The sequence below is a fragment of the Megascapheus bottae genome, chromosome 8 (assembly GCF_031878675.1).
Source record: "Megascapheus bottae isolate mThoBot1 chromosome 8, mThoBot2.hap1, whole genome shotgun sequence".
Lineage (NCBI taxonomy): Eukaryota > Metazoa > Chordata > Mammalia > Rodentia > Geomyidae > Megascapheus > Megascapheus bottae.
In genome coordinates this window covers 3,902,039-3,912,959 of record NC_143516.1, presented here as the reverse complement: position 1 = coordinate 3,912,959, position 10,921 = coordinate 3,902,039, and the positions used below count along the sequence as shown (strand labels likewise).

Below are 10,921 nucleotides of genomic sequence, written 5' to 3'. Positions count from 1 at the left end.
AGAGTCTCCTTAGCCCTGGCAACCTCGTGGTGTTTCCTGGTTGGCTGGGGTTGGGGCCAAGGAGCCAGGATGAAGCTCCACCCCCTTCCCAGCTCCCCACACTGGCATGGGTTGGGGCTGGTGCCCAGGATAGAGAATTACTGTCACCTTTCCAAGGGGACCCAGGCATGGCAGGTCGGGGGGGGGGGGAGGATTTTATGGGGATCATGACAGAAATGAAGGCTTAGTACCTAGTGGAGAGTTCCTTCAGCAGCTGTCCCTGGTGTCTGGATACTGCTACAGTGAACTAAGGCCCTGCCCTGGAGGAGATGACCTGGACAAGGGAAGACAATAAATGTGAATAAATGCAAAAAAAAAAAACCATGCCATAAATGGAGATGTGACTCAAGTAGAAAAAATCTAACCTTTAGCAAAAGTTCTGGGACAGAACCCAAAATCTGAGTTCAAGCCCCATTACCAGACCAAAAGAAAAAGAAACCTAAACTTTTCCTACTATTCCATTTCATTTGATCCTAACAATAGCCCTGAGATACAAGAAAGAAGGACCTTACTAAACATGCCTAATGATAACAGAATTATAGGTAAGGTGCAAGATCCAGAGGAGTCCAGGATCTGCTCACTGTGAGCTATGTTTATTATTAGATCTCAATTGGAAAAGTTAGATTCATTACTACACTTTAACATTTATCAAGTAATAGATTAGGACATACAAGACATCTCCAAGAGATAGATGTGGCCAGTATACTCATTTCATACAAATAAAAACTAAGGGAGAGAATAGAGCAGGCAACCATCAAGATTTGAAATGAACTTGAATGTAAGCCCAAGTCCCTCCTATAGTTTGTGCCACAAGCATTTAATTGGTCTCAAATAATCATAGTTTATTTAGTCTGTATAAGAATAGGACACAGTGACTCATGCCTGTAATCCTAGCTACTCAGGAGGCTGAGATCTGAGCATCACCGTTCAAAGCCAGACCGGGCAACTAAAGTCTGTGAGACCCTTATTTCCAATTAATCACCAGAAAACCAGAAGTGGTGTTGTGGTTCAAAGGGCAGGGTGGTAGTCTTGAGCTGAAGAGCTCAGAGACAAAGCCCCACGAAGGACAAAAAAAAAAAAGAATAGAATTAGTTTTATTTATAAAGACAAAATATTATTCAGCAACACTTGCTAAGTTTATATTTCACCTTTGAAATTTCTTTTCAAATCTCATGATTTATTCAAAAGAAAGATAACTTTTAATATTTTTCCATACAAAAGCTATTCTGTTCTTTTAATAATTAAATTCTAATATGAACTTTAGTCAGCTCTTTATGTATGGTTATACCAATTTAAACTTACATAACTAAAAAAAGGTTAGTATTCTTTTAATAGATAAGCTTAAAAGTTGTTTCTTAATGCCACAGAAAATGTTTCTCTAATAATAATAATGATGATGATGATACAGAATTAACTAGGATCAATTTCACCTTTTGGGGAGACAGAGACCAGGAAAATCACAGTTCAAGGTTACCCTAGGCAAAAAGTTATCATGATCCTCTTCTTATCAAGAAACACTGAATGTTGTAGAGTTATGCTATGCTATTAAAAATGTGAGATTGAATCTCAAAAAAATAGCTAAAGAATAAAAGTTCTGGATGGACTATTAGATAGACTGCCTATATAGCAAGAACAGAGCATAATGTCTACCATTACCAGAAAAACAAAACCAAAAAGACAGGGTTCATTAGTATAACATATTAATGATTTGATATTCTTACCTATAGTATACTTTCTAGGACTTAAACGTTTATTAATTTTCACTGAATAAACCTAATTGTTTACAGGTGGAATGATTTATGAATATTTAAGAATTTCCTTAGAAGTCCATTAATAGTTATATTCCAGTGTTTTAAAAATTAAATGCCCAAGAACTTATGCCTCTAGAAATTTTACCTAGCACCTAGCAGCATAGCATACTTGGATAGTCATACACAAATAGTCGTAGGTCTTTTATTTTTTAAAGGTTTACAAAAAGAGAATATATAAATCAACAGGAATTAACAACAAAGATATTTTTCTCCTTAATTCTTCTAAGTATTCACGTGTAATTTGTTCCAAATGATAGTTCAGTTGGCTGTATCACAGTGAGAATTATTTTAATTTTATTGCTGTAATTTTTTAAAAAAAGAAAACGAATTACCAAAAGTCCCTTTGGAACTCAATCATATAAAGGAAAGATTCAATTACTTAGAAAGTCTTTGAGGCTGTGAGACAAATACACAGAAAATGGGAGGCAGACTTGGGTCATCATTAACTGTAATCCCATATAGCATTTAGTCCCCCAAGCTGCTGCTTCCATCCATTTACATAGAATATGAGCTACAAACCAATAATTACAAATGCACTACACCCACAAATGAGAGATAAAGATGCTGAGTGAAATGTAAAGTGACTTTTAATTATTCATTGATAGTAATTTAGAGTGTTCATGACTCAGTGTTCTCCTCAGGGTTCTCATAAACTAGGATTTACCTTACAGATCAAAATAACAATGTAAAATGACCTGTTGGGCCCACATTATATAAATTTATCCAAAGCAAGATAGGTCCAATAACAGCCCACATTATTCTGCATTCTAATCTCCTAGGGATTTAAGGGCATGGACAGACTGTGTACTAGAACAGTAGCTAGACACTGTTAGTGCTCCTTAACAATTGATATTATGTAAACAGTTCAGCAACATATGCTAAGAGTTCATTCAAGAGCTAGAATTAAGTCACTACATACTGAAGTACAAAAACACTAGATACTTATAAATTAAACAGGTGATCATGAAAGATATTACAATGAATTTTAAGATCTTTCTCAACCTATGGTGGTAGGCAGTTACTAGAGGTGAACAGAGTTGGCAAGCAGGTTGGAAGTTATCTGACATTTTATGATTGGTGGCTTAATCTTTTCCTAGAAATCAAGATTTCATTATCTAAACTAAAAGGTGAGAACCATCCTTGGACCTTTCACCCAGATATGAATTTCACCCAGATGTGAAATTGCCTTCTTTGATTCTTTCCTGTCCTATCCCTCACTACAACTAGAATATTAGTTTTAAAGATCACATTTGGTCAATACTATCCAATCCAACATACTGCTATAAGAACTGTCTTACATTCTCTCATTTGCTCAATCAGGTGATCCCCCACTGGAGTCACAGCATTCCTTCTGGCTTTTTGATTAACTGGAAATAAGAATCTCTTGGGTTTGTTTGTTTTTTAACCTGGGTTGGATTCAAATATAAAGAACTCAGAACTCAACCTCCTGAGAAGGATTATAGGTGTGAGCCACCAGAGCCCAGGTTTAATTAGAAGGCAGGACTTTGTTGTGACAAGACCTTTAGAAACTACATTCTACACCTAAGCAAAATGTCACATTCAGCTTGGCATGCTATCCAGGTTTTTTTCAGCGCTGTATGTTTGTCCTCAGCACAAATGCTTGGATAGACTCTGTACTCTCCACTCCACTTAGTTAAACACTTACTTTCTTGTAAATGCTTCCCTGCTTTTTCACATTCGTATGGTATTGTATGAACCTGCCATGAGATACACAATATTGCTTCCTGAAGTCAGAGACAATGCTTAGCTTAGAGATCTTGTTTGTCCTCTATCCATAGCACTTAGAACCTTGTCTATCAATGGGAGATGCTCAATAAAGTCTGAAAGCCAGTATGAAGAAATGAATGTGAAAAACTGAACAAATTTTTGTAATTATCCACACTAGACTATCATCATCATGGCAAAACCAGAATTGTGGGAGATATAATTCCTAATTCAATAGAAAAACATTTGGAATACATGGTGTTCTGGCCATACGAAAATACATATATGCTTTGCATTGTCAAGTACAAATTCAAAGACAGTAATAATATATATGTATATATATAAATCTCTGAAACTGTATTGATGAAGTTCCTTAAAAGATAAATGAATTTATATCAATTTCTAATCAAGATGTGTTTTCATTACATTTATTAAACAATTTCAACAATTATTAAATCACCAAAGAAGCAGTCTACTAGAACAGCTTGCTGTGTAGGGCATACAGGCTGCCTCACCTAGGACCAGAGACAAGGCTCCATACTCTGGAGACACAGAAGGACAAGTGCCCACAGAACTTTGAATCTGCCATGTTTCCTATTCTCACTGTTTATATGGCAGCATCTCACACCATTCTTATCTTGTTGAATATGAAATTTACAGTTTATAACCTCAACTGACATTTATTTGCCAGTTGTGGGGCTTGAACTCAGGGCCTGGGCACTGTCCTTGGACTTTTCTCAAGTCTAGAGCTCTACCCTTAAGCCACAGCACCACTTCCAGCTTTTTTTTTTCTATGTATTTGGTGCCGAGGAATCAAACCCGGATCTTGGTGCATGCTAGGCAAGCACTCTACCACTAGGCCAAACTCCTGGGCGCTCAACTGACGTTTTTATATAGAACTTCATCATAAAAAATATTGAAGCCAGCAATACTATGAATTTACCATGTCTTTTAGATTTACACAAAACTAATCAAATAAAAAACACATTAAAGCATATTTCTATATACTCTAAAAATTATATTAGAAGATAAAAAGTTTGATTTCCTCAAATCTTTTATGCCAGTACTAGGATGAAACTCGGGGTCTTGTACTTTTATGTGGCTACTTTCAGTCAAGGCTGGCACTCTACCATTTGAGCTACACCTTCCTTTCTGTTTTCTTTGCTGGATAACTGGAGAAAAGAGTCTAATAGTCTTTTCTGCCCAGGATGGCTTTGACCTGAGATCCTCAGGTCTGAATATCTAGGATTATAGGTCTGAGTCACCAGTTCCCAGTTTTGTTTAGTTTTGCTTTGGTTTTCTATTAAATATTAAGATTAGACAAGAGAGTCTTTAAATATAGGTTTCTGAATTTTCTAGGAGTCGTTAAATACTATTTTTTCTAATGCTACAACTAAGCCATTTAACTCAAAAATTAAGTGAAGATGATAAACATAAAATACTTGTTTATAAAGTACACGTTTTTATATTTAAAAAATTGTCATAAAGGCACATTAAGATTCAGCTCTTTGTAAACAGAACACTGAATGAGAAGCCATAAGAAATGTCATAGAAAGTTGCATCTGACCCATTAATTTATTATATAACCAACAGTAAATTAGCCAGTGTGACCTTTGTTTTCAAGTGATGTGAGAATTCTAGACTGTATGATAATAAACTATCTTTGTAATGCTCTAGTACTAAAGATAGTTACCAGTTACCATGTGGCACATTTAAGGGTCACCTAGATGAGAACTGTTTTCTGAACATAAAGGACAGTAGAGTAAGCTTTTGTTATTTATGAGACAGGACAGATGAAGCAACAGAAAAGTTAAAAATAATAGATACTCAGAATTGAAACAGAACCAGGAAATAAAATCTGAAAAATGAGAGCAACAAGCTTTCTGCTATGACCTTCTACTTTTAGATGTTAATAAATTAACACAAGAGATGATCATAGATGAAATGGCAAATCTGCTTCCAAGACTCAAACTCTTTGAATAGAAATGTCTGGAAATAGAAGTTTTAAATATAACACACAATCCTGGCATGTTGTATAAGATTAAATCACCCATCTCCATATTTTAGAATAATAACAAGAGTCACATTAGCCATATTTGTGAGATATCATGACCCATGACTATATGTATTCCTCCAGCTCAGAAACAGCGAGGATGCCACATAAGAATCACCATTCAGTCTTCTTTATTAACATTTCTTACATGGGAAGTGTAGATCTCTCTTTTTTACCATTCACTACTTTATCTTATTTTACTAAAACAAACTGTTGCTAATACTTTCACTTCTCTTGTAAGACTGCCCTTTTTGTGAGACCCCTTGCAATACTTTCCATTTTGGATCTCATATGCCTGTGAATCATGTGGAAGCCAGGAAGCCAAGGGACTCCATTTTCTTTCTTTTCCTACAGTAACACTTCTTTAATCCATATATTTCAGTCAGCTCTTCATTGCTGTGACAAAATACCAAAGAGGGAAAAAATAACACTTAAAACCCTAAGCAATAAACAGCATGAAGTTAAAACTTTGGAATGCCCTTTTCACTGGAATCCTGGAACTTCATATTTTTCACTAAAATCTTTATTTTATATCAATATAAAAACATTCAGTCTGAAAATAGGAAATAATTCTTGATATATATGTTTCAGATAGGTCTAGGCATGTTAGCAACTGTCTCATTTCACATATTAGTTGATTATATTGGCCTGAAATGAACATTCTCTTGTTAACTCCAACATGATAGGGATTTCTTAATTCTTTTATTTGGTTCTATCCTTTATTTATATTTATTTTGTTTTTATGCTGAGGATATAATCCAGGGCCTATACACACTAGAAAAATGCTCTGACATTTCTCCAAACCAAGTTTAAAAAAATGAAGAAATGTTTTCCACAAGGATTTGGAAAAATTTGTTACACTCAGGTCCAAATATGTAGCAAAGTGGTGGGATCTCAGGAAACTTGAAATGCCAGAAGTGAATGTTCCTTCACTTTTATTCAGTGCATTCAACAGACATTATTGTTGGTGACACCAGTCTGCTCAATGAATACTACAGCAGTGATGGCATAACTCTATGAAAAGATAATTCACGGGTTATTTTAGGTATGTATTAGACGTAGTCAGGGTATTTGGGCTATATTCTTTCTAAGCCTTCTTTATTGTCACCATCCATCTTCATGATAACTCAACATGCTATAAATTAAAATAGATAAAACATCTACCATAAATCTATATCAAAGAAGCCCACACCAAATCAGATAGAAGACTTTTCATTTGTAAGTAGACATGACTATTGTCATCAAGTGCTTCCCTGTAGCCACTACAGCATAGTCTATGACAGAAGGTGATTAACTCGGCAGTCTGGACGGCCGAGTTTAGATATAGACCTTTCCTACCACTCCTGGGCATCTACCCCAAACATCTTGAGCCAGGAGATGATAAACACACCTGCCTTTCCATGTTCATTGATGGTCTCTTTACATTAGCCAAGAGAGGGAAACAGCCCAGATGCCCCACAGTAGATGAGTGGAACCAAAACTCTGCTACCTATACACATTGGAATTTTAGACAGCCATCAAAAAGAATAAAATAATGTCATTTCCAGGGAAATGGATGGAACTAGAACAAAACATATTAAAAGAGGTGAGCCAAGCTCAGAGAGAAATGGCACATGTTGTCTCTGATAAGCAAAAATTCTATCTAAAATACACCAGTATATGGTAAATTGTACAGGATCCTAGATATTTATACACAGTGAGACCAAAGAAGGATACTTTTGAGAGAGAAAGACAAAGGCACAATGCCTACATGCTTCTTAATATTTACAGGAAATAATGAACATATTGGAATGAACTCCAAGATATGGAAACAAAAGACCTCTCTCATGTTTTAGTTTTTATTTTTTGATGATTCTGTCTTATATGCAGTGTATTCAAGTCTATATCTTTGGAAGGCTTGGAGGGAGGGTACAGAATCAAGAGAAAAAGGATGGGAAAAGTTCAGCAGTGCAACTCATTGGACACTAACGAAAGTCAACTATATAGCTCATGGCTGGAGACAGGAGGGAGGGACAGGGAGAGAGGAAAAGTACTCATTACCTGACTCATGTAACTGTGATCCCTCCATACATTGCCTCTATTATAACAATAAAGTAAATTAATTTTAAAATGTGATAAACACGCAAGGGTTCTGGGTAAAAGTTTCTTCAAATCAAAGTCTAAAATGTGTTTTATTTCTTAGGAGAGATTATTGGAAGGAGACTGGGTATTTTAGCATTAATAAAAATATAGTACTAAAATTATGAACACAAGTTCTGAAACTTTGAGATCATTTACAATAAGGTTGAGACAAAATCAAATTCCTGTTATTTTAAATAGTAAAATCTTCCTAAATACCCAGATCATTCCATGTTTCTTTTCTTTTCTTTTTTTCTGTTGTGAGGCTTGAACTCTGGGACTGGGTGTTGTCCCTGAGCTCTTCAGCTCAAGGCTACCACCCTACCCCTTAAGCCACAGTGCCACTTCTTGTTTTTCTAGTGATTAATTGGAGATGAGGACTTTTGTGCCCAGGCTGGCTTTGAACTGGAATCCTCAGATTTTAGCCTCCTGGGTAGCTAGGGTTACAGGTGTGAGTCACCTGCACACGGTTTCACTTGTTTCTTATAAATTTCTGCTTTCCTGAAAGAAGTTTTAGTGGGTAAGATGTTTTCTATTCAGGTTCCTTTCTAACTCTTTATACTGAAAGACATTTAATAAAATGCTTGTAACAAGCAAAAGAACGTAAGATAATAGTTATTCAAAATAAGATAAAATGAAGAGCATCTATGGCACTTAAAGTCGTAACAACATAGGGGACAACCTTGTATATAAATACAAACGAGAAGATTTGAACTTAAAATATCTACACATCCTATTCTATGTGACAGTTATAAACTTAAAGCCAAACATACAAAGCATCTTAGATTCCAAGCATAACTCAAGAAAAACTATATTTCAAGGATCTTAAAGATTTTTAAACAGATATGTATGTTTTAAAATGCATAGCATTTAAGCCCTCAACTTTTGTGGTTAAAAAGGAAGTGGTTAAAAAGGAAGAACAAACATATTCTATAAACACAAACACACACACACACACACACACACACACACACACACACACACACACACACACAAGAACCAAGCTGAAAAACCTAAAAGCTCTAATTTTCACAAGTGATTGACACTCCTATGGTTTTAATATGCATAACATTTTGTGGGTTAATCATTTACAACCTTTCACTTACAATTTGATAGCATAGTAGAGAGGTTAAAAGTCAGGGGCCAGGAGTTTGGCCTAGGGGTACAGTGCTTGCCTAGCATGTACAAAGACTGGGGTTCGATTCCTCAGTACCACATACATAGAAAAAAGCCAGACGTGGTACTGTGGCTCAAGTGGTAGAGCACTAGCAAGAACCGGCAAAAAAAATGTCATAATACTTTCCTTAGTTATGTGTATTCAATAGGCTTTTAGTCTATAATTAACTGGAAAGACAATTCCTATTTGGCTATGCTTAACAATCATACACTTTATTCCTTTTTGCCTTTAACTCAGATATATTGTTCACCTTCACATTGCAAAAGTTTACACTGGAACAAGTTTCATTTCACTTTGATTTGTGACATAGATAACACTATAAGCTACTTTTCCACATTGCTTCTTAAAAGCCCTTTCCATTTCTACACAGTACACAGATTAAGAAAGTTATACATAATAAGTAATGTGCCACTATAATTAGAAAATATCCATCTTGCTCATGTTCTTTTGCTCCTGCAAAGAGATTTATAACACCACTGAAACAGAAATTGATGAATTCATCACTGTCTTGGGCATTTTGATCATAATCAATAACATAATTTTACCATTAAATAGGATTTCAATTAATGAATATTTTTCAAAGTAATTTCACTTTAACATAAAAAGGGCTTTATGCCATGAAGCATTAACTCATTGAATGCCAAAAAGATCATTATCTTCTCTTTAAAGTTATAAACTAGAAAAACAAAAAATGAAATCAAACTCTCTCTGTTCTATTATATATTTCCCAGAAGTACATTTCATAAAACATTACATTGTTTCATTTTTATCATGGAAAATGAAAGGTAATATATTTTCATAAAATAATAAAACCATAAAAAGTTTATCAAAATGGAAAAAGAAATACATTGTCTCCATTTGGACACTATTTTTTTGGCCAGTCCTTGGCTTGAGCTCAGGACCTGAGCACTGTCCTTGCACTTTCTCAAGGCTACAGCTCTACTACTTGAGCCTCAGCACCACTCCTGGGTTTTTTTTTTCTATGTATGCGGTACCAAGGAATCGAACCCGGGGCTTCGTGCATGGTAGGCAAGCCCTCTACCGCTAGGTCAAACTCCCAGTCCAGGACACTATTTTATCTTCAAAGAAAAGATGGTGGCTATGCAAAACTAATTTGTCATGTCATCATGAAACATAATAAACAATATTGAAAAAACCTATGAAATTTATTCATAGTAAAATATATTTTATGGCAATCCTTTATTCTAGTCATGTTGTTTCTCCTACAACATAATACTATATTCCTTCTTCCAAAATAGAGTAAAAGTTCAAATAATGTTTAATTTACAGTATAATAATTTTATTAAAAGTAGTCATTTTTTACCCAAGTGCTGGTAGACCATGTCTATAATCCTAGCTACTCAGGAAGATGAAATCTGAGGATCATGGTTCAAAGGCAGCCAAGGCAAAAAAAAAAAAAAATTGAAGATGCTTATCTTCAATTAACCAGAAAAAGCTAGAAGTGGAAATGTGTTTCAAGCAGTAGAGCACCAGATTTGAGTATAAACTCCAAGGGAAACCATGAAGCCCTGGAGTTAAAGCCCCAGTACTGGAAACCGCCAGCAAAAGTGACTTTTTTTTTTAAAGTATATGGTCCATCATTGGGTTATTTTTTTAAATATAAGCCTGAGTACTTTATTCCTTTCTTCAACCTGAATTAGCTGGTTCTTGCCAAATAACCAAGTTTAACTCCTTACTAAGTAGGTGAGTTAAACTCATCTCTTGCTCACTTCTCATTCTGCTAAATTCTGTATTTTTGCCCACTAAAGATCTATTTTACTAATATACTATAAGGGAATTTCCTATGTATTTTCCCTTTCTCCCTAGAAATACAAACGGATCATTCAACATGACACTGACACACTTTTCCTCCCTTTATCCCCCTCTCTCTCCCTCCTGCTCACTTGCCTGCTTTCTCCTTTATTCTTTCTTGAACTCAGGGCCTCGCACTGTCCCAAACCCTTTTTGCCCACAGCTAGCATTTAACCATCTGAGACA

The 10,921-nt window shown here is 35.3% G+C and overlaps 1 protein-coding gene across 1 annotated transcript in view; it reads right to left on the bottom strand.

Moving 5' to 3' along the window:
- The window catches only part of Prkn (parkin RBR E3 ubiquitin protein ligase), a 912,456-nt gene that overhangs the window by 856,094 nt on the left and 45,441 nt on the right, over window positions 1–10,921 (bottom strand). The window lies entirely within an intron of this gene.